Source organism: Hemicordylus capensis, chromosome 5 (assembly GCF_027244095.1).
Source record: "Hemicordylus capensis ecotype Gifberg chromosome 5, rHemCap1.1.pri, whole genome shotgun sequence".
Classification (NCBI taxonomy): Eukaryota; Metazoa; Chordata; class Lepidosauria; order Squamata; family Cordylidae; genus Hemicordylus; species Hemicordylus capensis.
In genome coordinates, this window is record NC_069661.1 from 134225078 (window position 1) to 134250795 (window position 25718).

General features: G+C 43.8%; 1 protein-coding gene across 12 annotated transcripts in view; it reads right to left on the reverse strand.

The window, feature by feature from the left end:
* PRR5 (proline rich 5) overlaps window positions 1-25718 on the reverse strand; it is a 146266-nt gene that overhangs the window by 80778 nt on the left and 39770 nt on the right. The window lies entirely within an intron of this gene.

Genomic DNA, 25718 nt, shown 5'->3' on the forward strand with positions numbered 1-25718 from the left:
TACAAGTATATACAAGTTTAGTTTTTAACCTAATTAGCTCTGTGCAGTGCTGTCATGCATTCCTCACCAACTGCTGGCTTGGCTACCACCCCATTCTTATTCTAAGCTGAAAAACAGGCATGGAGCAGGAAGAATTCATGGTGGTTTAAAACAAAATAAACACACACAAAACCAAAACAATATCTATAATTAATAAATGAAGACTACACTAAATCTGACATTAACAGAAGCAATAAAACAAAACAAAAAATGCACTGAGCTTTTCAATTAAGGTTGCAAACCTATACAAACGTACTTGGGAGAAAGTTTGGTTGAAACCAATGGTGCTTACTTCTGAGTAGGCATGCATAGGATTGCACTACAAAGCCCCAAACCTTACAAAATACACAAGTAGGCAGTGATTTAGATCAAAATGCAAGCTATCCTCTCAACTGCCCTCTAGGCTTTTTCTACTGGGGGGGGGGTACCCCAAAGGCAATATTCCTCAGTGAGCGTACTTATTGTGAATCTCTCCCAGGCAACTGCCTTCTGTGCTTCATCTGCCTTTCTCCAAGTCCAGTGATTGAGCAGAATAGTGCTTGCACATTTTGCTCCATATCTCAGGCTCTATAAGGGCTAGAGTTTAGCTTTAAAAAAAAAAAAAAGAAAGCTGGGTGTCTTGGCTAGCTAATGGGCTAAACGGATGCTGGGTGACATTCCTAAAGTCCATGAACTACCCAGAAATCCGGGGAGTATGGCAACCCTAAATGCCACCCAGTGTACCCTCTAACAAGGATTCCCAGATGTTGACTACAACTCCCATAATCCCCAGCCAAGGGTCATTGCAGCTGGGGATTCTGGTAGTTGTAGTGAACAACATCTGGGAATCCCTGTTAGAGGGAACGATGATGCCACCTAATTCTCTGCATAAACTTTCTTCCAGGAAATTATGCTCTTTTATCTCCCCAAAATCACAGCACTGAGAGGGAACAGAATATAATCAGACCCAATTCCTCACACTCCAAGACAGGATAATAATCCACATACTAGCTACTGCAACTGCTAGCACAATCACCACACAAATTTAATTTATTGTGCCATAATGCAATTTGCAGGGTCAGGGAGAACATGGAAAATTCAAGTTAAAGGGATCGCATCTTACCTTCTGCACCTTATAAGCTGCAAGGACTTTGTACAGTCTTGTGTATTAAGCTGGATTTACAAATGAGGCTACATGCAGACACTTTGCTTTGGTCTTTCACAGCTAGAGATCAGGCTGGAGAAGGATTCATCCAGGCAGAAATTCAACAGGTACAGCTCCCCCCCATCATTTCAAAGAGATGCCCCAATGGATTTCTACCTGATCAAAAATCAGAGGGATTTTTTTTTAACCTCTGATGTAAAACTCCAATGTAAAAAAGGAGTTCGCCAACACCATATATGCACTCAAAAGGCCCACATCACTTTGCTGCTGCTTCATGTTACCTCATAAGTACAATTACCACTTTGTCACTGCTTCAGATGCCTTCACTCCATTTGCAACCCTGTCCCTGCTGCCTCATATAGGCTTGAAAGCCCCCCTCCCCACCCGTGACTGCCTCATTTTGTTGTTGTGGGGATAAACATAACCATATACACTGCTCTGGGCTCCTTGGAGGAGCAGGATATAAATGTAAGCAATAAATAAAGAAGTCCATCTGCCCCACATACAGTTCCCTTGTGCTCTTCGTGTGCCACTCCCTCGCTGTCATGGTGGAACCACATTTCCCAGATGTCCCTAGATGCCTTCCCAACTTCTCTGTGCACCTTCCCAGGCAGCTCCAGAGGCTCAGGTTTCCACAGAAAAGCTTCCCACGCACTGCCAATGGAAGGAATGGCATGGAGATGGCCATGGTGAAAGTACCTGCTTCCATGTGAAACTGGGGGGAATGCTGTAAATGCATGGAGATCAGAGTGTCCAATGCACAGTCATAGAAGCAAACAGTGGGGGTGGGGTGGGGGTGGGGTACAACCACCAGTCACTGCAGAAGTTAATGAAAATTTAACTAAAGTTAATAATTATTAGCCTTGAATATTAACTTCAGTTAAGTTAAAAATTACCCAATTCTAAAAGTTTAACTTTTAACTAGGTTCAAAGAAACTAATTAGTGAAAAAGTAAAGTTGATGCATGAGAAGTGTGTGAAACACAGCAAATTGCCTACAAGCCTCATTTTTCATTTTCAGATGCATAAGCCCTTCTGTGGGCTTATGAGTGTACCCACAAGCCCACAGCAGCACACTGACTTACTTAGAACTCAACCTGCTTTACCTGAAATCACTGATATACTTGTCAGAATTTCAAAATAATAGAAATTTTATAATACCATCTTAGATCTTTCTCCTTGTGAAATACCTTGTGAAAGTCAGTGCAAAGTATACCAGAATACCTACACAGAATTGAAGATATTCATAGAAAGGTTAACAAATGAAAGCTGTTTCTGCAGAGAACCTCTGATGTACAATATACATCTGAATTAGAAATAACACTAGGGATGTGCACGAAATTCACTTGAATTGATTAAAATTCAAATTGAATTCGAACTAATTCGATTCAACTTTGGGTGAATTCAAATCAATTTGAGCGAATCTCCACTCTAGTCAATTCAAATCTGAATCGATTTGAGCAAATTTCATGCACATCCCTAAATAACGTAAGTGCTTGAAAATCCAAAGTGGAACGGAAATGAAAAAATCAGTTTATAGAAAAATGAGAAAAATGTTTATTTGCATCGTAAACACTGCTTAAATATGCTTATGCAACTTGAGCAAAAACTACATTTTGACATTTAACCCTTACATCATTTCACAATGAGTGATAACGTGCATGTTATTTTTGAAATAATCTCTGAACTATCTGATAGTATAAAGCAGGGATTCTCAGACTTGGGTCCTCAGGTGTTATTGGAATTCAACTCCCATAATCCCCAGCCTCAGTGGCCTTTGGTTGGGGATTATGGGAGTTGAAGTCCAATAACACCTGAGGACCCAAGTTTGAGAATCACTGGTATAAAGAAAAGAATGATAGTATAAAGGAGAGTAGCAGGCGCGTCCACTACTTCTGGGTACTCAGGGGCGGAGCCACCATTGGGCGAAATGGTTCAAAGAACCCAAGCCACCAATGGCAAGAAGCCGCTGAGAGAGCCCCACCCTGTGTGGCTCGGGCTCCATAGGAGCCCAGAGCGAACTCCCCCCTCCCATGCTCAGGCCGCGGAGAGCCCGGGCAAACTTTCTGCCAAGTATATCAGGCAGCTCTGACTGCCTAATAGAACGTTTTTCCCTTCCTCTCCCTCTCTGGAGGGAGGGGGGGAAACGTCCTATTAGGCAGCCGACCCTGCCTGAAATGACGCTCCGAGAGTGCGTCTGGGCTCTCGGCAGCCCAGGCCACGCCCCCTTGCACATGACAAAGTCACATCACGCGCACGGGCATTTCGGAAGTGGCTGCCGAGCGGGGCTGGACACAGGCTGCTGCTCAGTTGGCTCCGCACCTGTGGGTACTTCCGGAAAACCTAGCGAAGGGGGCAACAGGGAGGTACGCTGCTGCCCCAATGGCTGTTTCAGAAACTGAGCACCGGCAGGGAAAACGCAGCGGGGCGTGGGTAAGTGCATCCTCCCCTGCCCTTAAAGCTCCACACACACCCTGCCGTTGAACCAGCCCCCGACGGTTCCGTGCACATCTTTACAGTCTACACCAGAATACTCCGATACATGTTTACTCAGAAGTAAACCCAAGGAAAAAATGGATTTTCCCCTATCAGTAAGTTCTTCTATGCTTTGCTAAGGTGTTTGTAGGAAGAAAAAAGAGAGCACATATTCTTTCCTAGGAGAGCACATATTCTTTATGTTGTGTGCATGTTGTGTTTTTATGTATCTGTATTGGTCCCGATTCCTATGTGTGCTTACTCAGAAGTAAGCTCCAGTGAAATTAATGGACTTCTTCTCAGTAATTTATTCCAAGCTTTGCTGAGGGGTTTTGCTCCCCCTGCCTTTGATGAGATAAAAGAGTGAGGAAATGGTTGTTTCACTATACAAGTGCCAAAGTTCTCATAGACTCTCCTGATCAGTTACTTATGTTCAGAACAAGGTCACTCACTGGAAATTGCCAGGACTTGCCCCTCCCAGCTTTGGCTTCAGGACTCTGTGGGAACATTCACTGATTTGCATCCTTAGTTATTATTCACTGTTGTTATGGAGTTTTTGAATAGAAAGTATTCAAAAATAAGTAGATGGATTTTTTGAAAGCAGCAAAGAACACTAGCGGAATTTTGGGGAAACATTAAACATCAAAAATATGCATTATCTGCGGTGAAAGAAGACGGCCAACCTTCAGACCCCTGTGTTTAGGAGATAAATTTTAAACTGCTATATGTCCGACATTTTCCAGCAGATTTGCACTAGGCAAATTAATTAATTGGGCTTTTAGGCAATTGTGTCTTTTATTCCTTTTATACCTTTGTATGTCTTTTTATGCCTATTTTGGCCTTTCAATGCTATTTTGATGTCTTATACTTTTTAATGTCTCCATATGTCTTTTAATGTATCCCTCTGCATTACACTTTGCACTGTAATCATCTCCTGTATCTTATGGTGGTCTATGAACATAATAAAGAGGATTGATTGATGGTATCTCTTGTCACCCAGCAGATGTATGCCTAGATAGGGGGATAGAATGGATACTGTAGATGAGCAATAGAATGTTCAGAGCAATAGATTGTTCACAATGTTCCTTTAAAGCCATGTAAGCTATGGTAAATTGATGTGTATTCCCCTTTTTGGAGCAACTTGTTGGCAAGGTCATTTTAAAATTGAAGTTTGTGCAAACATTTTGTTACAACGTGGAAAACAGTTTAAAAGGAAGGTTTACCTGAGCAGAAAATCGACCCTAATATTGTAGGAAGTAGGAGAGTGCAAGAAATGGATTTTACATTTTGTTTTGAGCTTGAAATGAAATACAAAAATACTTGAAACATTTCATCAAAACAGTTGGCCATCCTCTCTAATAAAACGCTTGGTGTCCGTCCGTGGACGGACAACAAGCGTGCGTTCGTGCCTGGCCTGTTCTGGGCATGCCCAGAACAGGGCAAGGGAGGCACGAACGGCAGGACCCGGCGGCCATGTTGGGGCCGGGAGAAGGAGAAGTGGCCGCCGCCTACGCCAGGAGGAGAGTGCGGGAGAGGCGGCGGCGCAGCCGTGGCCACGGCCAGAGGTGGCGGTGGCCGCAACGGGGCAACTGGCGGCGGGAGTGCGGGTGAGGCGGCGGCGGGGCCAGAAGCGGCCGCCGCAAATAAAGGAGAGAGGCGCTGGGGGAAGAGGCGGCGGGGAAGCTGGCCGAGGTGGTGGTGGAGCCGCCGCCGAGGCCTGGCGCCGCCAGTAAAGCCGGGCGGGGGGGGGGAAACCTTGGGGCCCGATCCCACCATTCCCGTCCCCCCGCCAAATTACTAAGGGCCAAATTGGCCCTAAAAAATGCCGCCGCCGAACCGCCCTCCCAGCTGCCCGATCCCACCATTTGTACAGGAAAGAGGAGCTCGCTAGCAGAGCTCCTCTTTCTGCAAAGGCTCTTCTCAAACTGGCGCTTTGAGCGGAAAGGGCGTCCTTTCCGATCAAAGCGCCAGTTTGAGAAGAGCCTTTGCAGAAAGAGGAGCTCTGCTGGCGAGCTCCTCTTTCCTGTACAAATGGTGGGATCGGGCAGCTGGGAGGTTCGGCGGTGGGGCCGAAAGCATTACTAGCGCCCGTTTTTCAACGGGCTAAAATTCACTTGTGCTGAAATGTTTTGACAAAACAAATTCAAAACGTTTCTGTGTGCATGTGCGTGCACTGTGTTCATATGTTTGTGTTGTGTGCATATTGCATGTGTGTGCTGTATGCATGGGCATTTTGGTACATGTACATCTCTGTATGCACGACTTATTTATTTTATTTATTATTTATTTATTGATTTGATTTGATTTATATACCGCCCTTCCGAAATGGCTCAGGCTGTGCTTTTATGCATCTGTGTGTTTGTGTTTCTTTCTGTGTGCATGCATGCATTTTCAAAACCATTCAGTTCACTCCCAAACTCACCACTGCTTCTCCTCCACATTGCTCTGGCAACCTCCATCTCTCCATCCCATGTCCCTGCTTCCCAGAGAGCTCACATTCATAACCATAGACGGATGACAATAGAGGCAATTGCCTACAGCGGCGAATCCTGGGAGAGTGGCAGATCTGGGAGGGTTTTTTTTTCCTTTTTAAAAAACATTAAAACTTTTTATTTTAAAAAACGGTAAAACTGCCACTGTTGGTGGCAGCAAGGGTGAGATTATGCCTCTTGCCGCCCTACCGCCGCAGCAAGGAGGGTAGGGGTGGCGAGGATAAAGCCCCTTTACTTCTAAATGCCGCCATAGTGGCGGGATGGGGGGCAGCCAGTGACAGCCACACAGTGGCTGCTGAGGGGAGGGGGATGAGAGGCAAGTCCCCCCTTTTACATTAAAATGCCACCAGGAATGGAGTGAACTGGCCTGGGAGGGTTGTGGTGGGGGAGGAAGTTCCCCCGTGCCATTTTACCTTAAGCAGCTGCAGCTTTCATGAATGCACAGCAAGGGAGAACTTCTGCCCGCTCTCCTCTTCCCTCCCAAATGAGTGCACGCCCCGCCCCTGAAGTCCATGGATGGATTAATCAGCCCTGTTTATAACTAAAGCAATTAGCATTTCACTTGCAATATAATCCAATAGCTGTCCCCCGCTGCAAACATCTGAGGACCAGCAGACATGCCAACATTTCGACTTCATTCTCAGCAGGCCATGCATTGTATAACTTCACTAGAACTTGCTACTCATAGGCTTTAATGAGGCAGGGAAACCATTCTACATTTTGATCAACCAGTCGATCAATCAGTTCACAAAACCCAGTGGTGTAGCTGCAAATTCAGAAGTGCAGGCACTCACCATGATAGCTCCCAAAGTCACACCCAGTCCATCAGCCCCACATCCAATTAAAAAATCAAACAAATGACCTCTTTTATTATTCATATTTTATATTATTCATATTTTTAAAAATAGTGTTATTGTTTTGTGTGCAAACATGCAGACTGTAAAAAAAAAAAACCCCTTTTAAAAGAAACCTGTCCAAAGTATACTGGACTATAGTAGCACCAGCAATCAGTTATATTTTGAGCGAAGGTGATAAAAATGCAGCACTGTATAATTGGGTGGACACCCATAATTACAAGCTTTAGTTGTTTTACTATATGGCCTCCCAAACTGGATTAATTTCAACATTCTGGCTATCAGCCACTCTGGTCCTGGTGTCCCCAGAAGCACACTGAGTTCTTAGCCACAGATCAACACACCTCTTTGGTTGCAACTGTCCCAAAGGTAGCCCATTATTTTTATTTTTATTAACAGCAGCAGCTCTCCAAAGTTTCAGGGAAGAGTCAGGGATTGAACCTAGGACTTTGCATGTAAACATTTTAAACATATTCTGTACCACTGAGCTATGACCCCATCCCTACAGGAAGCTGCTGAATACAAAATCAGAACTTTGGTCCATCTAGTGCAGGATCTCTCCAAGGTTTCAGGCAAGGGTCTTTCCCAGCTCTGCCTGGAGATGCCAGGACTGAACCTCGGACCTTCAGCGTGTAAAGATGCAGATGCTATTCTGCTGAGCTATCCCCCACCCCATCCCCTTAGGGGAATATCTTACAGTGCTCACATGTAGTCCTTTCATCCAAATACAAACCAAGACAGTCCCTGCTTAGCAAAAGGGAAAATTCATGCTTGCTGTCATAAGACTACTTTACTCCTTCCCTGAACTGCTGTACTCTGAATTCAAGTGCAATTGGGAGCCAGCATAGTTTAATGGTTAGTATTAAACTAGGACAGGGGAGAAAGATCTGAGTTCAAATCCCTGTTCAGCCATGAAATCACTGGGTGACCCTTGGCTAGTCACTTCTCTCTCAGCCTAACCTACCTCACCAATTATGGAGAAGATTAGAGGGGAGTACAGGGAGCAGGTGCAGCCAGCTTGCCAGGAGAGGAGGTGTGGGACAGATGCCATTTGGGAAGTAGATCAGTGGGTGAGAGATGAGGGAGGGGGCAGATCAGTGGCAGAGGGAGTGAGGTGCAGCCAGACATCCAGCCGGGAGAGGGAGTGTGGAACAAGATAGGCAGCAGGACCATGTGGAAGCCTCCAGACATAAACCTGGAGCCAAGATGGATTCTGCTGTAGGGATGTGCACAAAACAGATTTTGTGTTTTGTTTCAAGCTCGAAACAAAATGCAGAGAGCCAAAATGTTTCATCAAAACAGATCAACCCAAAACATTTTGGGTGTTTCAGCCATAGGGAACCATCGAGAAACTGAAAACACTCCATTGTTCTCCATGGGTAGCTCCTACAAACAGAAACGTGTGTTGGGTGGTAGGGCATAATGGGTGCTACCTATCATCAACTCACCAAAGAAATGGGCAAGCGGGTGATTTTAAAGAAATGTTTAACCTTTCCCCCAAACTCCCAGAGGATTGAAAGCTAGTGCCAGAAAAACAATCAGCAAGGAGAAAAGAAGCCCTCCAAAATGGTGCTCGAAACATTGAAACATTTCTAATTGAAATGGGGTTGTTTTGTTCCAAGCTCAAAAAAGGCCCTTTATTTAAAGGATGTTTTGTTCTGAGCCCGAGACACTCGAAACAGCCTGTTTCGAGTCAAAATGTTTTGACATCAAGACTTTTTGCACATCCCTATTCTATTGCACTATACTTCTGAACCAGTAAAGACTTGTGTTCTATACAGGCCTGAACAGATCATATCAGTCATTTACACCAAAAATTGGAAGATATATAGTTAAAATGTTGTTGTTTCAACTTTTTGCCAATAAAAGCCCTGAATATTCTATTGGTTATGAAGTCAAAACCACTTGCCAAATCTGCCTGACTGGATGCAGACACCAATTAGGTGACAATAGACAAGAGACCCCTCCAAATTTGACCCTGTTTATTCTCTTGGATCTATCAGCAGCTTTCAGTACCACTGACTATGGTATCCTTTTGGATAGGCTGGCTAAATTGGGTGTGGGAAGCACTGCTTGGAGGTGGTTCCACTCCTACCTCAAGGCCTGTTCTCAAAAGGTGGTGCTGGGGGCAACTGCTCAATCCCTTGGCAGTTATGCTATGGGGTTCCACAAGGTACCATTCTTTCCCCTATGCTGTTTAACATCTATATGAAGCCACTGGGAGAAGTCATAAAGAAATTTGGAGTGAGGTGTCATCCATATGCAGATGACACTCAGTTGTATCTCTCTTCTTCATCAGACGCAAGTGAAGCGCTAACTGTCCTGAATCGGTGTCTGGATGCAGCAATGGACTGGATGAAGGTGAATAAGGTGAGGCTAAATCCAGACAAGACTGAAGTACTGTTGGTCGGTGGTTCCTCTGCCTGGGTGAATGCTGTTCAGCCTTTTCTAGATGGGGTTGCACTCCCCGTGACGGACCAGTTTCACAGTCTGGGGGTGCTCATCGATCCGGCACTGTCACTAGAGGCTCAAGTGGCCTCTGTGGCTCAGAACACCTTTGATCAGCTTTGGCTGATATGCCAATTGCGACCTTACCTGGACAGAGATTGCTCTGCCACAGTTACTCGCGCTCTGGTAATCTCTCGCTTAGATTACTGCAATGCATTGTATGTGGGGCTGCCTTTGAAAATGGTCCGGAAACTGCAGCTGGAACAAAATAGAGCTACAAGATTATTAACTGGGACTAGATGTTTTGATCATATTATGCCAGTGCTTCGTCAGCTGCACTGGCTCCCAGTCCGTTTCCAGGCCCAATTCAAAGTGCTGGTTTTAATCTTTAAAGCCCTAAATGGCTTGTTACCTGAGAGAGCACCTTGCCTCATATGTCCCTACCTGTACCTTAAGATCTTCTTGCCCCTGCCAAACGAGGTGAGGCAGGTGGCTACCAGGGAGAAGGCCTTTTAGATGGTTGCACCTCATTTATGGAATAGCCTCCCCAGTGAGGTTCGCCTGGCTTCATCACTTTGTTCTTTTAGACGCCAGGTCACCTTTTTGTTCACACAGGCCTTTTACATTCAGGTTTGTAAATCTGGATTTTCAGATTTATTTATTTTTTAGTTTAAATTTTTATTGATTTTAACAATATCTTAACATTCACATCACATTAAACAAATATTGACTTCCCGCTCACACCTCCTTGTGAATCATCAACTATAGAATTAACCCTTGCTATAATAATAATTCAAAACATATATCTTAAACCTTACAAACTCGATTTTGATCTATCCAACCTGCTAATATTACTAAATTTCAAACCCTGTTGTAAAATCAATATTAGAAAAATAGTTCTTTAAGTATAATAAGAATGGTTTCCAATCTTCTTTAAAGCATTCCAAATTTTGGTCTCTTATCAGTACTGTAAGTTTTGCCATCTCCGCATATTCCAAAATTTTTATCAGCCAATCTTCTTTTGAGGGCAGTTCATTACTCTTCCATTTCTGCGCATATATTATTCTGGCCGCCGTAGTAGCGTACATAAAGAATGTTAAGTTGGTTGTAGAAAACACTCCTTGCGTTATTCCCAGCAGGAAGGATTCTGGCTTCTTAGGAAACGTCATTTTGGAAATTTTCTTTAACTCATTATATATCATGTCCCAAAAGGCCTTAGCCTTCCTACAAGACCACCACATATGAAAAAAAGTTCCTTTAGAGTGTCCACATTTCCAACATTTGTTTGAAACATTTTTATACATTAATGCCAGTTTTTTAGGTGTCAAATACCACCTATACATCATTTTATAATAATTTTCTTTTAAAACATAACATGCAGTGAACTTTAAATCAGTTTTCCATAATTTTTCCCAGGCTGCCATTTCTATATTATACCCCACATCTTGAGCCCATTTTACCATAGTCATTTTAACCACTTCATCTCTTGTCTCCTCCAAAAGCAAGAGCTTATACATTTTAGAAACTATTTTTTCATCATTTTCATACAGCTCCTTCTCAAGTCTCGACATCTGATATTCAAATCCAACTTTAAGATCCTTCTTATAAACTTCATTTAACTGATGATACTGAAACCAATTACTAACCAAATTTTGTATTTCAATTAAACTTTTTAACTTACAGTCCTTTTCTTGAAAACATAACAAATCCCTATAGGTACCCCATTGCAATTGCACATTTACCTCTTTACGTACTAGAGCTTCAATCGGGGATAACCATAACGGAGTTTTAGGTTCCAACCATTTTTTATATTTTACCCAAACTCTCATTAAACTCCTTCTTATATAAGAAAATCTTTATGTACTTTACTTTTGTCATACCACAAATAGGAGTGCCATCCGAACCTTCTGTCAAATCCCTCCAGATCAAGTATTCTAGAATTTCTTAATATTATCCATTCTTTTAACCACATCAAACAAACAGCATCAAAATACAACCTTAAGTCTGGTAGGGTAAGACCGCCTCTTTCTTTTGCATCTGTTAAATTTTTAAAATTAATTCTTGGTCTTTTCCCTTGCCAAACAAATTTAGTTATATCCTTCTGCTATTGCTTAAAACAAGTTAAAAGTATTAATTATAGGAATAGTCTGAAAAAGAAACAACATTTTGGGTAAGACATTCATTTTCACCACTGAAATTCTTCCCATTAAAGATAAGTTCATATTAGACCATCTTTGTAAGTCAGTTTTTACTGTATTCCATATTTTAATATAATTATTTGAGAACAAAGAATTATTATTTATCAGCCAAACACCCAGATATTTAATTTTCTTCTCCACTTTCAGTTCACTTATTTCAAAAAATCTATCCTTAGATTCCTGATCCATATTTTTAGTCAACACCTTCGTTTTAGTCTTGTTTATATAAAACCCAGCCAACTGGCCAAATTGTTGTATTTTTTCCAAGAGTCTTCCGATCTTATCCAATGGATTTTCTAAAAAAACACACGACATCATCCGCAAAGGCTCTTAGTTTATACTCTTGTTTCCCAGTTTTCGGGCCTTGTATTTGATCATCTTCTCTAATATTTCTACAGAGCACTTCTAATACTAATATAAAAAGTAATGAGGAAAGTGGACATCCTTGTCTAGTTCCTTTTTGTATTTTACAATTGTCTGATAATTCCCCATTTACGATAATCTTAGCATATTGCTCCGAATAGATTGTCTTGATAGCCCTAGTAAAATTATTACCAACGCCAGATTTGGTTTTATTTTTAACTAATTTTAAGATGTGTTTTTAAGCTGTTTTATATTGTATTTTGTATTTTCTTTTTACCTTTTATTGGTCTTTTATGATTCAATGTGTTATTTTTATTGTATGTTTTATCCTCTGTTGTGAGCCGCCCAGAGAACAATTGGTTATATAGGGCAGCTAACAAATAAAGTTGTTTATTTTATTTTTTATTTTTTATTTCTTGTTTACACAGTAAGACAGGTGTTATTGACTGGTTTGTTTTATCCATACATCGAGTCCTCCCCAAGGACCTGGGATGGCTGAATTTAATTATCAATATTGTTGTTATTATTATAGATATTGTCACAAAATATAGGCTGTTCCCAGTAAAGTTGCTTTTTGTAATTGCCTGATGGTGATTTCTGTGGCATCATCATCATCATCATCATCATCATCATCATCATCATCATTATTATCATTTATGTGATCACCATATCTCTGTGTGCATTTTTGTCCATCTCTTTGCATATGTCCCTCTAATAAATTTTACATTTACAGACTGATACAAACCAAATTCACAGCACATGGGAGAGGGGACCTCAATGGGTTTTTGTTTGTTTTTACTGCTGGTTCAAAATAGCAGCCACACGAAGTACAGACAACACCCCTCAGTAACGCATGTGCTGACGGTTGGATACAAACCATACTGACAGCATGCAGGAAGGGTTCTGGATATGTCACCATTTTGAAAGAAGTGGAAAGTAGGCTCTTTAAGTTTCCCCTTTGAACTACTTGTTTGCTTTCTCCACAGGAATAAGCAGAGACAATTCACTTATGTGGAGAAAGTACATGGGGACAACACTGGGTTGGGATTAACCCTGCCCCCTACCAACCCAGCCTTTAAGCATCATTGCCCTCGTGCCCCAAGAGTCAGCCATTCCTGAATGCCATTCTATTCTTAAATAAGATGATAGCATAACTGATGTGAAGTAGCAAATTAACTGCCACCCTAACATTACTTAAAACAGTGGTGGTGTTGGGAACTCATGATGTGCAAAAAAAGCTCTAAATCACTTGTGTGCAAAGGAGTTCTGTTCTAGACTCTGTGTTGTTCAACGTGTTTATAAGTGACTTGGATGAGAGAGTAGAGGGAATGCTGATCAAATCTGCAGACTACACAAAGCTGGGGGGAAGAATAGCTAATATTTATTTATTTATTTATTTATTTATTTATTTATTTATTCATTCATTCAAAATATTAATACCCCACCCCTCCGGTACACTACTGCTCGGGGCGGCTCACAACAATAAAACAGATACAATATACAATAAAGGCAATAAAAGTAACCAAATTAAGTGAACAAGTTAAATGTCAGGTTAAAAACCACAATCAGTATTAAATTGCAGATTAAAAATTTTAAAGGCTAAAAATTGAAAATTATACTATAAATAAAATTATACTACAAAAATTGAAAATATACTACCAGACATAACCACAGCCCTCAACTCCTGCCTGTGGCTTTCAGTGGCATCTGGTGGGCAACTGTGCGAAACAGGATGCTGGACTAGATGGGCCTTGGGCCTGATCCAGCAGGGCTGTTCTTATGTTCTAAGGGGCATTAAAAAGCCTCTTTAAAAATATATGGTTTTAGTTGTTTTTAAAAAACACTGAGGGAGGGAGCATGGCAAAACTCTTCAAGGAGGGTGTTCCAAAGCCGAGGGGCCACAACCGAAAAGGCCCTGTCTCTAGACCTCACCAACCGGATACTAACAACACCAATATCCATTGGTGTTAGCACTGAGCACAAGGGGCATATGCTTCTATTGTCTGGCTGGGTGCCCCAAACTTATTACGGATGGGGCACCCCCCACAAGCACTTCCCACTAATCTTGTCTGGATAAAGCAAAATAAGATGGTGAGGAGGCGTGCTCTGGGTTGGAATTTCCAGCTCAGCAGGTGCTTCCCATCACTGCTTTGTCTGTGACTGAGCCTCTGTCCTTTCCCCTCCATATGGTTGTAATAGAAAAGGGCAGGGATGGAACCAGTGTTCCCTCTAAGGTGTGCGCGTGCGCTCACATGTTTTCTGAAGTCCACTCAGTTAATTTTAGATCCCGCTCAGGTTGAATCAAGTTCACATTCTGAATACGTGTGCACACACTGCCTTGATACTGCCGCCCAGAACAAAATTTGGGAGAACACTGGCTAGAGCTGGGCACCTTCTTCCCATTTCCTCCTCCACTCTCTGCCCCTTCCCTTTCAATTGTGTGCAGCTTCCAGCGTGTGGGACTCTTCCAGAGTGTGGGACCCTTGCCCTCATGCCCAATGGTATGTGAGTTATTCTGCACAGTGGAGGTGGTGGCACCCACTACCCCCTGGCAACCCAGCTATCAGGTACAGTGGAGAGAAGAGCATGTAGCTCTCACATCCAGTGGCAATCTAGCAGCTGGTCATGGTATAGCAGGTGGCAAGTGATCCTCATACCCAGTGACAACCCAGCTGATGTGCATGGGGGAAGGAGTGATAGGCGGCCCTCATGCCCAGCAACAACTTAACTGCTGGGTAAAGTAGAAAGGCAGCGGAAGGGGTGGCAGACAGTTCTCAGGCCCAGCATGTTGGGATCAGTGGAGGGGGCAGTGGGTGGCTCTCATACCTGGTGACAACCACGCTGCTGGCCTTGAAGGAAGGAGTGCCCTCCCAGCAATCTTAACCTCCCGAAAAAACCTTTATTTTAAAGGGGGGCAGTATCGTAAGACACAGTGCAAAAATTAGGATAACCCAATAACACAACTGAAACAGTATATGTTGTTTCATTGTTACAACGGTCTTTCACTCTTGCAAGATGCTTTATCACACAATATAACAAAACAAAATATGACTGTGGTGAACAAACAGTATACAATGATAGATTTTAAACCATTTTTTTATATCTCCGAAGCAAAAATGCTGAATGTCAAAAAATAATGGTTTGTCCAGTTATGCTGGCTGAAAACACAATGTTCCACAAGATAAGGTGGCTATGAAGCTGCAATAGGACAAAAACAGCTGCAAATTCTAGTGACTGAAAAACAGATTGTGCTAATTCTCTGTTAATGCTTCTTCTTCCATTTCAGTCACTATTACCAATTCAGGTCTAAGTCAAAAAGATGTTTTGTTAAGAACAATCATGATGATGTGTGCTGGATTAAATGGATTAAATTTTGAATATAATAACCTATTGTCAGAAGAAGAAGCATGAGAATCCGTATTCCTGCTGAGAATGGACTCTTCAGGTAAGTACAATGTTGCATTTCCTCCCTCCAACACAACAAATTGTGAGCCATTTGTGGGGATCAGTGAACCATTTTTTAAAACATTATGCTACGTAAGGCATTTTGAGTAATTTTTGTTTAAAAGTAGTATATACATATTTTAGTAATAAATGTAAGCCAAAGGCACAAGAAAAATAGAACACAGACCAATTAGAACTAGCATATTGAGAATCTATACTATATTTTTATATCTACATAAAAATGAAGCTTTCTTTTTAGTTGGGTTAAGAGACCACACACTCTCTCTCTCTGCTGCTGCTTTTCCTTCAACACACATACAACACAACACACACAATGCACACGCACACACTCACTCACTCTTCCTATGACCTTTCACTGTTTCATTCTGGGAGGAAAACAAGCCCAACTCTTTGTGGTTCAAGTTCCCAACTCAGTTCAAGTTCAGAGTGCAAAGGATCACATGGCCAGAACTAGAGAAGGGGACCAAACTGGCACCAGCAACACAAGGATCCTTTAACTTTTTCTCCTCCTCTTAGCTGCTACCCTTAGTAAGGGAGACAGACAGGAGAGGGAGAGTAGGGACCTGAAGGATGGGGAGCATTTAAGACATGTGATACTAGCAGAAAGTGACGCAGCTCTGGGGCTGAGCAAGTCACGGGTGATACCGTGTGCTGGCTGGCAGAGACCAGCTGGGGGAAGGCGAAAGTAGGGGGGCCAGTCAGTGTGTGCGCACGCATGCGCATGCATAAGCAGGGCTGCTGGAGAGGGGACCAGCTCTATTCTGGGAGCAAAAAAACTCCTGTGAGGGTGTCTTGGTGTGACGATTCTCACTTAATTCTTTGTACTCAGCTTACACATTAATCTAAAGTTCAGGAAGAGACATTAAGAGGAACCTGCTTTTCAGAGAGTTGTCAGAAAATAGATCAATGAATTGCTCCTCTTCACTAATATGGACGATACCACTTTTCATTTCAGCTAAAACCGTAATCCAGGCATAGTTTTCCATTTCCAGATTAGGAAATAATTTTCCAAAGTGAAAAGTTAGTGAAGAAAGGTGACCCAAATAAAGTTTCTCACATCTTCACTGATGCATAAACCGTTTTAAACTAGGAATCTTATCTGCACATTCACATGCAATTTTCCTCTGCCACAGTTCAATTTTTTAAAGAAAAAACTGCTTCGTTTTGTCACAGAACTGAAAAATATTATTATCTCTTGTCCAGGATTCACTAGTTGCTGGGACGGGGAGATTAGTGTTTAAAATATATAGATGTTACAATTAACAGTAAATATGTTTGTGAGCCTTTTATTTATTTTAAACCCTTTATATATTTTCGCTGCCACCACAAAATTAAATCTTAATTTGAGTTTCCAACACTAACTTTGGCATTGCACCCAAGTGGTAACATGGAGAGAAGCAGACGCAGTTGATACAGTTTTAAAATTCTAAATCAAAGAAAATAACTTTCTTGTGGTACAACAGCTTCAGTGGTTTCTATTTTCTACAATGTAGGGTCAAACACATAATGGTTTCTGAAACAAATGAACAACCTTAGTATTTACTTGCAAGTCAGTACACCACTTCTTATATTTCAATCCAGTATTCAACACTCTGGTACTTAACACTCTGGTACTTAAATAAGATGGGGTCAGTGTGTCAACAAAGTATTTACTGTAAAGTTACTGAGGTAACTCCAGCCCTATCTGAGAATGTCAGTTAGCTACAGCTGAATTTTATAGACACCTGTTTACTCCATTCTATAGCCTCTCCCTTAGGAATTCTCTCCAGAGGCAGTTCCTAAGTTTAAATTCCTTTTGATTGACAGTGTGTACTAGCCAATCACCACATCTCCGCCTTGCAGTGAAGAGTTCAGCTTCTCAAATATGTCACTTCAATATGCCAACTTCATGATGAAATCATTGTCACTAAACATGTGAGCATTGACATGATTTTTCTTGGTTAAGTTCCGGTAATGTTTATCCATCAATTTGAAAACTACAGGTTATTCACCCGTACTGTTGGTTCTTCTAGTGGTTATCTATCCTTTTTACACTAATGGGCTATGCGCCTGCGCAGAGACCTCGTTGGAACCTAACAAGCTCAATTCTCCTGCTTTGGGTGGGAACCCCACTCCCAGTCACTATATGCGGCTGCGCCACTCCCCATCCCCTCAGTCACGGAGTCATGCTTTAGTAGACCCCGCGGGGAGGATGGGAGGGCATGTAAAAGGACAGTTGACCACTAGAAGAACCAAAGTTACAGGTGAGTAACCTGTAGTTCTTCGACATGGTCTCTGTCTTTTACACTAATGGGCACATAACAAGCTAGCACCCAAAGAGGAGAGAAGAAACAGAAGCAATATATAATCTGCCAGAAGTATTTATTTCAGAAACAAGTACATCAACTGAAAATGGATTGCAGGACACTCCTGTCAAATACAGCATTATTCCATGCCCTGGCAACAATAGCATAATGATGGATAAATGAGTGAGGCGAAGCCCATGTGGCTGCTGCTTATGAGCCAATTGATAGCAAAGTTCAATTGTGGAAACTAACCATCTAGACAGGGATTGGGCCCAAACTTGAAGACTCTTACAAGGCCCATCATAAAGAATGAATAAGGAAGGAGTTTTCCCCCACTCAGCAGACCTCTGGACATAGAAGGATAATGCCCTTCGAATGTCCAAACAATGTAACCTTCTCTCTGCATCAGAGGAAGGATTTTGTGAAAACACAGGTAATGTGAGTGGGGACAAATGATGAAACATAGATACCACCTTAGGAAGAAACTGGACATCTGGCCTGAGCACAACCTTGTCCTTCTGGAACTGGAGGTATGGTTGATCACTCATCAGGGCTCGTAATTCACTTACCTTCCTAGCGGAGGTAATGGCCACCAGAAAGGCGACCTTCCGGGCAAGGAGACGGGGTTCAATTGAAGCCAAAGGCTCAAAGGGAGGCAGGAGCAGACCAGCTAAAACCACAGATAGATCCCAGGCTGGTGACATGACTGAGTCATCCGGCAAAATATGGGACAAACCCTTTAGGAAACTCTTCACCTTAAACCATGAAGCCCGGGTTGTTGTGGAATGCATCACAATGGCAGCCAAATGTACCTTAAGGGATGAAAGCTTCAACCCAGACTCTTTAAGGGCCAACAGATACGTGCATATGTTCGGTACAGAAGGATTAAACGCATAAAACTCATGCAAAGAAGCAAATGAAAAGAAACGAGTCCACTTATGATCACAGGATTTCCGCGTGGACTGTTTTCTAGCTGAAACCAAAACTTAGGAAGTTGGTAGGACCTTCCAGGCCATCAGATAATGGGGCCAAACATCCGGGTGAAGCACCCATCCCACCTCCCAGCAGGTGCAGTAGGGCAAGAAGGTGCTGCCAGTCCACAGCCAATCGCCTCAGGGCTGGAAACCAAGGCCTCCTGGGCCACCATGGGGCTATCAGGATGGCCCTGGCCCGGTCCAACCTCAGTTTGCACAGCACCCTCAGAATGAGGGAAAATGGGGGGAACACATACAGTAAAGACAGGACGAAGGCATCGCCTAGAGAGCACTCTCCTTCTCCTCCCCTGGAACAATAGAGGGCACATTGGGCATTGTACCGGGAGGCAAATAGGTCCAGAGTTGAGACTCCCCATTTTACAAATATGTCCTTGAGAACACCTCAGTCCAAGGCCCACTCATGGGAGGCTGCCGTCATCTTGCTCAAGGTGTCTGCCTGGACGTTCCGGGAACCCTGAATGTAGATCGTCTGAGGTGACAATGCAGGTGCCACACAACAATGCCAAAGGTCCAGAGACGTGAACAGAAGGCTCCTGGAAGACATGCCGCCTTGTTGATGGATGTAGGCCTTTGCTGTCGTATTGTCCGTTTGGATTGTCACTGAGCAACCCCCAATCATGGACAAGAAACCCATTAGAGCACTGAATAGGGCCAACAACTCCAGATAATTGATATGCCGGGTCCTCTCCCTCCAGGTGGGCCCCCCAACTGAGCTCTGACGTGTCGGTTGTAATCACCCATTGGGGTCGGGGAACCTGAAAGGGGGCACCAACATTCAGGTGCTGAAACTCAGCCCACCATGCCATCATCGACCTCACCCAGCAAGGGGGTGTACATTCCTAATGGCTTGGATCCCAAAGAGGATCAAATATGTCCAGGAACTACCTTTGGATAATGTGCATTTGAAGGCACGCTTGAGGCAGCATGTAAGTGATGGCTGCCATATGCCCCAATAGGCGCTGTACCGAGTGCATAGTCTGTGGGCTAAGATAGTCCGGCTAAGAAAGCGGAAGCCAGCATCTGGAAAGTACTTATGAGGGCATCCTGAAGGAAGACCTTTTCCAAGGTTGTATCGAATATCAGCCCCATGAACTGTATCCTGTGGGTCAGTTCCAACTGAGATTTATTGAAATTTATTTGGAAACCCAGACCCTGCAGAGTGTCTACAATGATCCTGAAGGTGTCCAGGACCACTTGTCTGGAGCTCACCAAGATGAACCAATTGTTTAGATATGGCAGTACCTGCAACCCTTGCTCCTGCAGGAAAGCCATCACTGGGGCCAGACATTTCGTAAAAACCCTCTGCGCCATCATGAGGCCAAACAGCAAGGCTTTGAATTGTTAGAGGATCCCCCCGATCTGGAAGCGCAGGAAGCATCGACGCTGAGGGCATATGGAGACGTGGTAATATGCGCCTTTCAGGTCCAGGGAAACCATCCACATGTCCTTTTCCGGTATGGTCATAATAGTTGGTACAGATGGGGCCAGGCGAGTCTGGAAGTGCCCCAAGTCATTGCTTCTTTTGGAAGGTGTTCGGGCACTGTTTCTGAAGGGACGGCTTACTAAGCTAAGGGCCCAACCCAACTGGTACTTTGACTGGAACTTGTTGCCATGAAAGGAATGTTCTGATGGGGACTGCTGTTGAGAAGGGGTCTTCTGTGGATGATAAGGCGACCACCTGGCAGTTTTTTGTGGTTTGGTGGTTGATGATGAGTACGACATGGAGTGCGCCATGCTCCTCAGCTTCTGAACTTTCTGGGGAATGTCATCCATCTACTCTGTAAAGAGGCTAGAGCTCTCAAAGGGCAGGTTCTCGACCCTGGCATGGGCCTCGTAGTTCAGTCCAGAGACAAACGCAACCAAGCATGTTGTCTGAGCGCCATGGATGTGGCTATCACCTTAGCTGCGCACTCCACTGAATGCCAGGCCAAATAAAGCTCCTGCTTCGTCACCTGAATAGGTTTGCGGATAAATGCTTTCACCGGATCCCTCTTGTCCTGCGGCAGGAGATCCAGGAAAGGACCCACTTTCTCCCACAAAAAGTGGTTATATCGGGCACTATAAGCCTGATAATTGGCCACTCTCAAATAGAGGGCTGAGGCCGAGTACAGCCGCCTCCTGAAAGAGTCCAATTTTCTGCCCTCTTTGTCACTCGGTGCTGACTGGCTGTGACTCCTGGTCCTTTGCAGGGAGGCCTCCATGACAATCGAATTCAGGGTAGGATGATTCTTCAGAAAGGCCGTATCATCCTGCAGTTGCACCCTGCAAAAAATCTCCAAGCACCTATTAGGCTGAGAAAGAGTCACCGGCTTTTTCCAATGACCCCCGAATGACCCCCAACAATGCCACGTTCAGGGGCAAAGCAGCCGGTACCCTGGCCTCTGAATCAATAAGACTGAACAATGGGTCCAGTTCTCCCTTCTGCTGGATACTGAGGTTCACGCCCAGGGCTGAAGCCATGAGGGCCACATACACGGAGTACTGTTTGAGGTCCTCCGACGAGGAAACAGTTTTTTAATCTGACTGTATGTCAAGTGAGGATGACCCCAGAGAAAGCTCTCTGTGGAAGCTAGTATCACTCTCATATTCTGACTCTAGAGGAGCCAACGAGCCTTGTGCCAAAGGCATCAAACCTATAGGGGAGCCTGGTTTTCTTCCCAGATTGTCTGGTACCGAAGTGGAAAGTTCTGCCGGCAGTACTTGGACAGGCACAGCAGCCTGTTGTAGCACTGGAGCTGAAGAGGGCGGTTCGCGTCACTCATTTTGATACCGAGGAGAGCATTGTGGTGAGCGGGAACACTGCCTCCCTTCCGAATGTGAGGGGGGTTCATGCCAGCCCCTCACAGTTCCAGGTTTCCCATACGTGGGACCTTCCGAGTAAAGAGGTCCATATCGGAGCCTAACATAGTCCAAGTAGTCAGATCGATAGTCCATTTGATATTGATCATACAATCCAGAGTCCCTGCACCAAGCGCCATAAGAAGGCTCAACCTCACTCAAGGAAGAATGATGCTCCGCTGCCCGGTACCGATCCATATTTGATGGATCACGACAGTCCCAGGACTGATCTTGCCTGTAAACCAAGGAGTGTTCTTCCGAGTCCCAACGGGCACTACAGTCTGTGAGAGATGCGCTCCTGGTGCCTTCAAGGGGGCAACCGATGCCTAGGTAGCCATGATGCGTCTTCCACAGGCTTGGCTGGGGAATAGGCCTCCTCTTCCAATGAAGCGTACCCTGGTTCATCCGTCACCACTGAAGGCTCTCTACTCGATTGAGCGTGAATCTGGGCTAAGTCCAATGAATCTGCAGCCAAAGGTGAGCAAGGCCATCTCGAAACCAACGACTTCAGTACAGGATGATGTGAGGCCACTTTAGGCTTCTTCCACAGGGGCCTCCGACGCAGGAACCAATGCTGCCTTCTTTTTCTTCGGTATGGGAGGAAGGTGTTGATCTGCTGGCAAGTCATGAGGCAACTTTGACTTCTTCTTCTTCTTCCTCCTCTTCAGTATCGACACTGAGGGATTCGGGAAAGACTTTGGTATCACCAGCGCAGAACGCTTAGGGAGGTCTTCCGAGCACACTGGCTCACTCGAAGGCAAAGGATGAGCACTAGGGGGTGTCCAAACCAGTATCGGGCCAGGTTTTCAGCCTCCACAGGAGCAGATACTGCACGCTCTGACTGCACTGATGAAGCCATTTTAACAGAGTGCTGCAATGATAAGGCTTCCAAGGAACGGAGAGCCAGATCCCACAGGGCTGCACGCAGGCGAGAAGCTCTATTTTTGCGAGCCTACTTCACAAACTTCTGACAATGAAGACAGGTCTCAATAATGTGGGATTCCCCCAGGCACAAGAGACATTTGGTATGAGTATCGGGGGAAGGGATCTTAGATCTGCAATAAACACATTTTTAAAAGTTCGTCCTGCCCGGCATAAACACTGAAGGCCAGCCGGCCACCACACTCTGTCCCAGCCGGGATCGGAGCTCCAAGGAAGGGAAAAACCCACAAAAAACCAAAACGCCAAGAAAAAAATGCTACTACGCGAAAGAGATAAAGAAACAAACAAAGAAAAATGAAGAAAATTGAAGAAGCAGGGAGAAAAACAACATGGGGATAGATAGATAGATAGATAGATAGATAGATAGATAGATAGATAGATAGAGCCTACTCGTTGTCAAGCTGCAGACTCCATGATGCTTACTGAAGTGTGGACGACGAAAGATTGAGGAGATGAGGAGTGGTGCAGCCACATAAAGTGGCTGAGGGCGGGGTTCCCACGCAAAGCAGTAGAATTCAGCTTGTTAGGTTCTGACGAGGTCTCTGCGCAGGCGCATAGCCCATTAGTGTAAAAGACAAAGACCACGTCGAAGAACCCATGAAAACTCCTCTGAGATACCTGTCTTGATTCACAGTAAATAAGTGGATTCTGCACCCAGCTCCTAACATAACCAAGAAAAAGTATTTGCCTTTGCCTTTAAAGGTCTTGTTTTGATGTTGCTCACAACTACTCCAAACAATTACAGCCGTTTGTAGACCTTTCTCTAATACTGAGCTCAAATCTTTGGAAGCAAGAGCTTGTCTATCAATAATGTAGTGTGTCCATGTGGCATCTGGAGCCCTGCCAGATGGCAATTTTACTTTGGAAGGTCAGATGTGCATTCACCTCTCATGCGAATTTACATAAAAGTCCCTGCGAGCTATCGGGGAGCACTCCACACAATTTGGGTCTTTCAGTACGCATTGGAGCTTAGCCCAATCAATGTCTGGGGTAAAATAATTCCACTTTTTGCATCAGGTCTTTGGGAAAATGTGAACTATCCATTCAACTAAGAGAAGTAACTAAGCAGGATATTTCACCCCTCTTAATCCCGTCATAAAGCCTGCTGTCTGGGAAAGGCCCAGGAGATTGTCTCCAAACTAAAGTTTGAAGTCTTTCATGATGGCCTGACATGGAGTGTGCATACTTCCACACAGCTGAGCTATCAATAATACTGAAAAAATCTTCAGCTTTACTGTCCTTATAATATCTTTAAAGAAGAAAAAATCTTCTTTGATTTTATTGTCATCAATGAATCTTATGTATAAGAAATAAAAAGTCAAGAAAGTGGGATAAAAGTTATTATTTTCATGTGGAGGTTTTCTAGATGGGGATTTGTAATTGTGACTTCTAATTTGTAATGGTAATTAAAATTGTAATTTGAATCTGCTTTTAATTGGTTTTTTATTTTCATTATCAGGTATTTTTTATTTTAGTTTAAACCGCCCTGAGTCACCTTGGAAGGGCAGTATATAAACGGAAGGAAAGAAGGAAGGAAGGAATAAATAACCAGAGTCACTATGGACTGTATGTAACAGCCACAAAAATCAATATTACTTCTGCTCTACGTTTTACCAGACAAGCAAAATGTGTGTACAATACTTTATGTGTGCAAATACTTTTAAAAAAATTAATTTTAAAAAGTACAAGCAAGTGCAAAGCAGAAACCGAAGGCAGTAACCTGACTGCCCCCTGCCCCCAAAAGAAGCACAGAACACCTCCAAATAACACTCCAAGAAAACGACCCAGATATGTTATGGCTATAGAAGGAATGCAGTGGTATTAGCTAACTCCTAGGAGGCCTTAATTGAGCAATACCACTTCCTCCCCCCCTTCCCCCCTTTTTGAGGCATGTGCTCTGCCAGCACCAGCACCGCCACTGCCTCAGCTCACCCACCTGCCTACTAGCTGCTCTACAGCCCCCACTCACTGCCAACATTGGCTGCCTGCATTTCTGCCACGGAGGGTGAATGGTGGGGCCCATGGTGGCCCCAGTGCCCTGCATTTTTTAAAAAAATATGGCTGCACAATGGTAGCTCAACCCCCAAAGAAATGTCCAGCAACTGAAATGTGTTTGTTGGCTTGTATAAGTGTGCATTCACACAAATATTCTATATAAATATATGTTTTCAAAGGTGGGGAGGAATACAAGGCACACATGTCCAGAGAAGAATCCAGAGGTAAAGCAACCCCCACCCCCACCCAAAAAACAGCCACACTACAGATGTTATGGCTGGTGGGTGAAAATACAAGTATGTATACAGCATGCAATTTTTTTTTTATAAAATAGAAGAGTGGGGGGTAAGGGAAAACACCAGGAAACAAGCTAGTGATTGGAAGTGGCCTACACGCCACAGTGTATTGCGAAGATTCTCCCATGTGCAGAATGCAGAAAGCATGCCAGGCAGAGCCAACACTCCCAAAGGCAGTCACCAGGCAGGTAGCCACACCTCCAACTTATATATTAGTTTTTCTCTACCTCCTACAATATTCCATGCTGCAATTTTCAGGACTGTTTAAAATGACAACTTTTAAAAAGCGCCTTGAAGGCCAATCATCAGGAAAAAAGTCGGGAAGGACTGTTCACCATCTGAACACCCCACAACTGTAATCATAATGAAACAGCTTTAAATCACCATTTGGAAAACTTCTCTACTAGTAACTGCAGTTTCTTTTCATTTCACATCTGAATGTTTTTCCCATTTTACGCAAAAGTTTGAAATTATAACTGAACAATGTAACTCAGAACCAAGAAATGAAAATAAAGGTCTTAGCAACAGGGAAATGGAGAAGGTTCAATCATCCACAACACTCTTCTACTCCTTTACTGGGCACCAAAGCTCAACACCCAACAATTCTGGCTTCAACAGGTTTTAAGGAGTACTAGCCGACCCCGCACAGAGCATCTGTGCACTCTTGGGGGCTGGCAGTTAGCTCTTTGCCCCCCCCCCCCTTCTGCCCCAGTCTCCACTTCCAGGCCCAGCTGCCGAAAGGCAATGCTCATGTTCCTTTGCAAAAGTGATGGAATAATGCCATGCTATGACCAGAGCCCAAGTAGCAATGAGGCATCCTTTGGACCAACCTAAGTGGGTCGCTTTTCTAAAAGTTCAAAAGATCCACTTTCTGCCTGCATTTGCATACT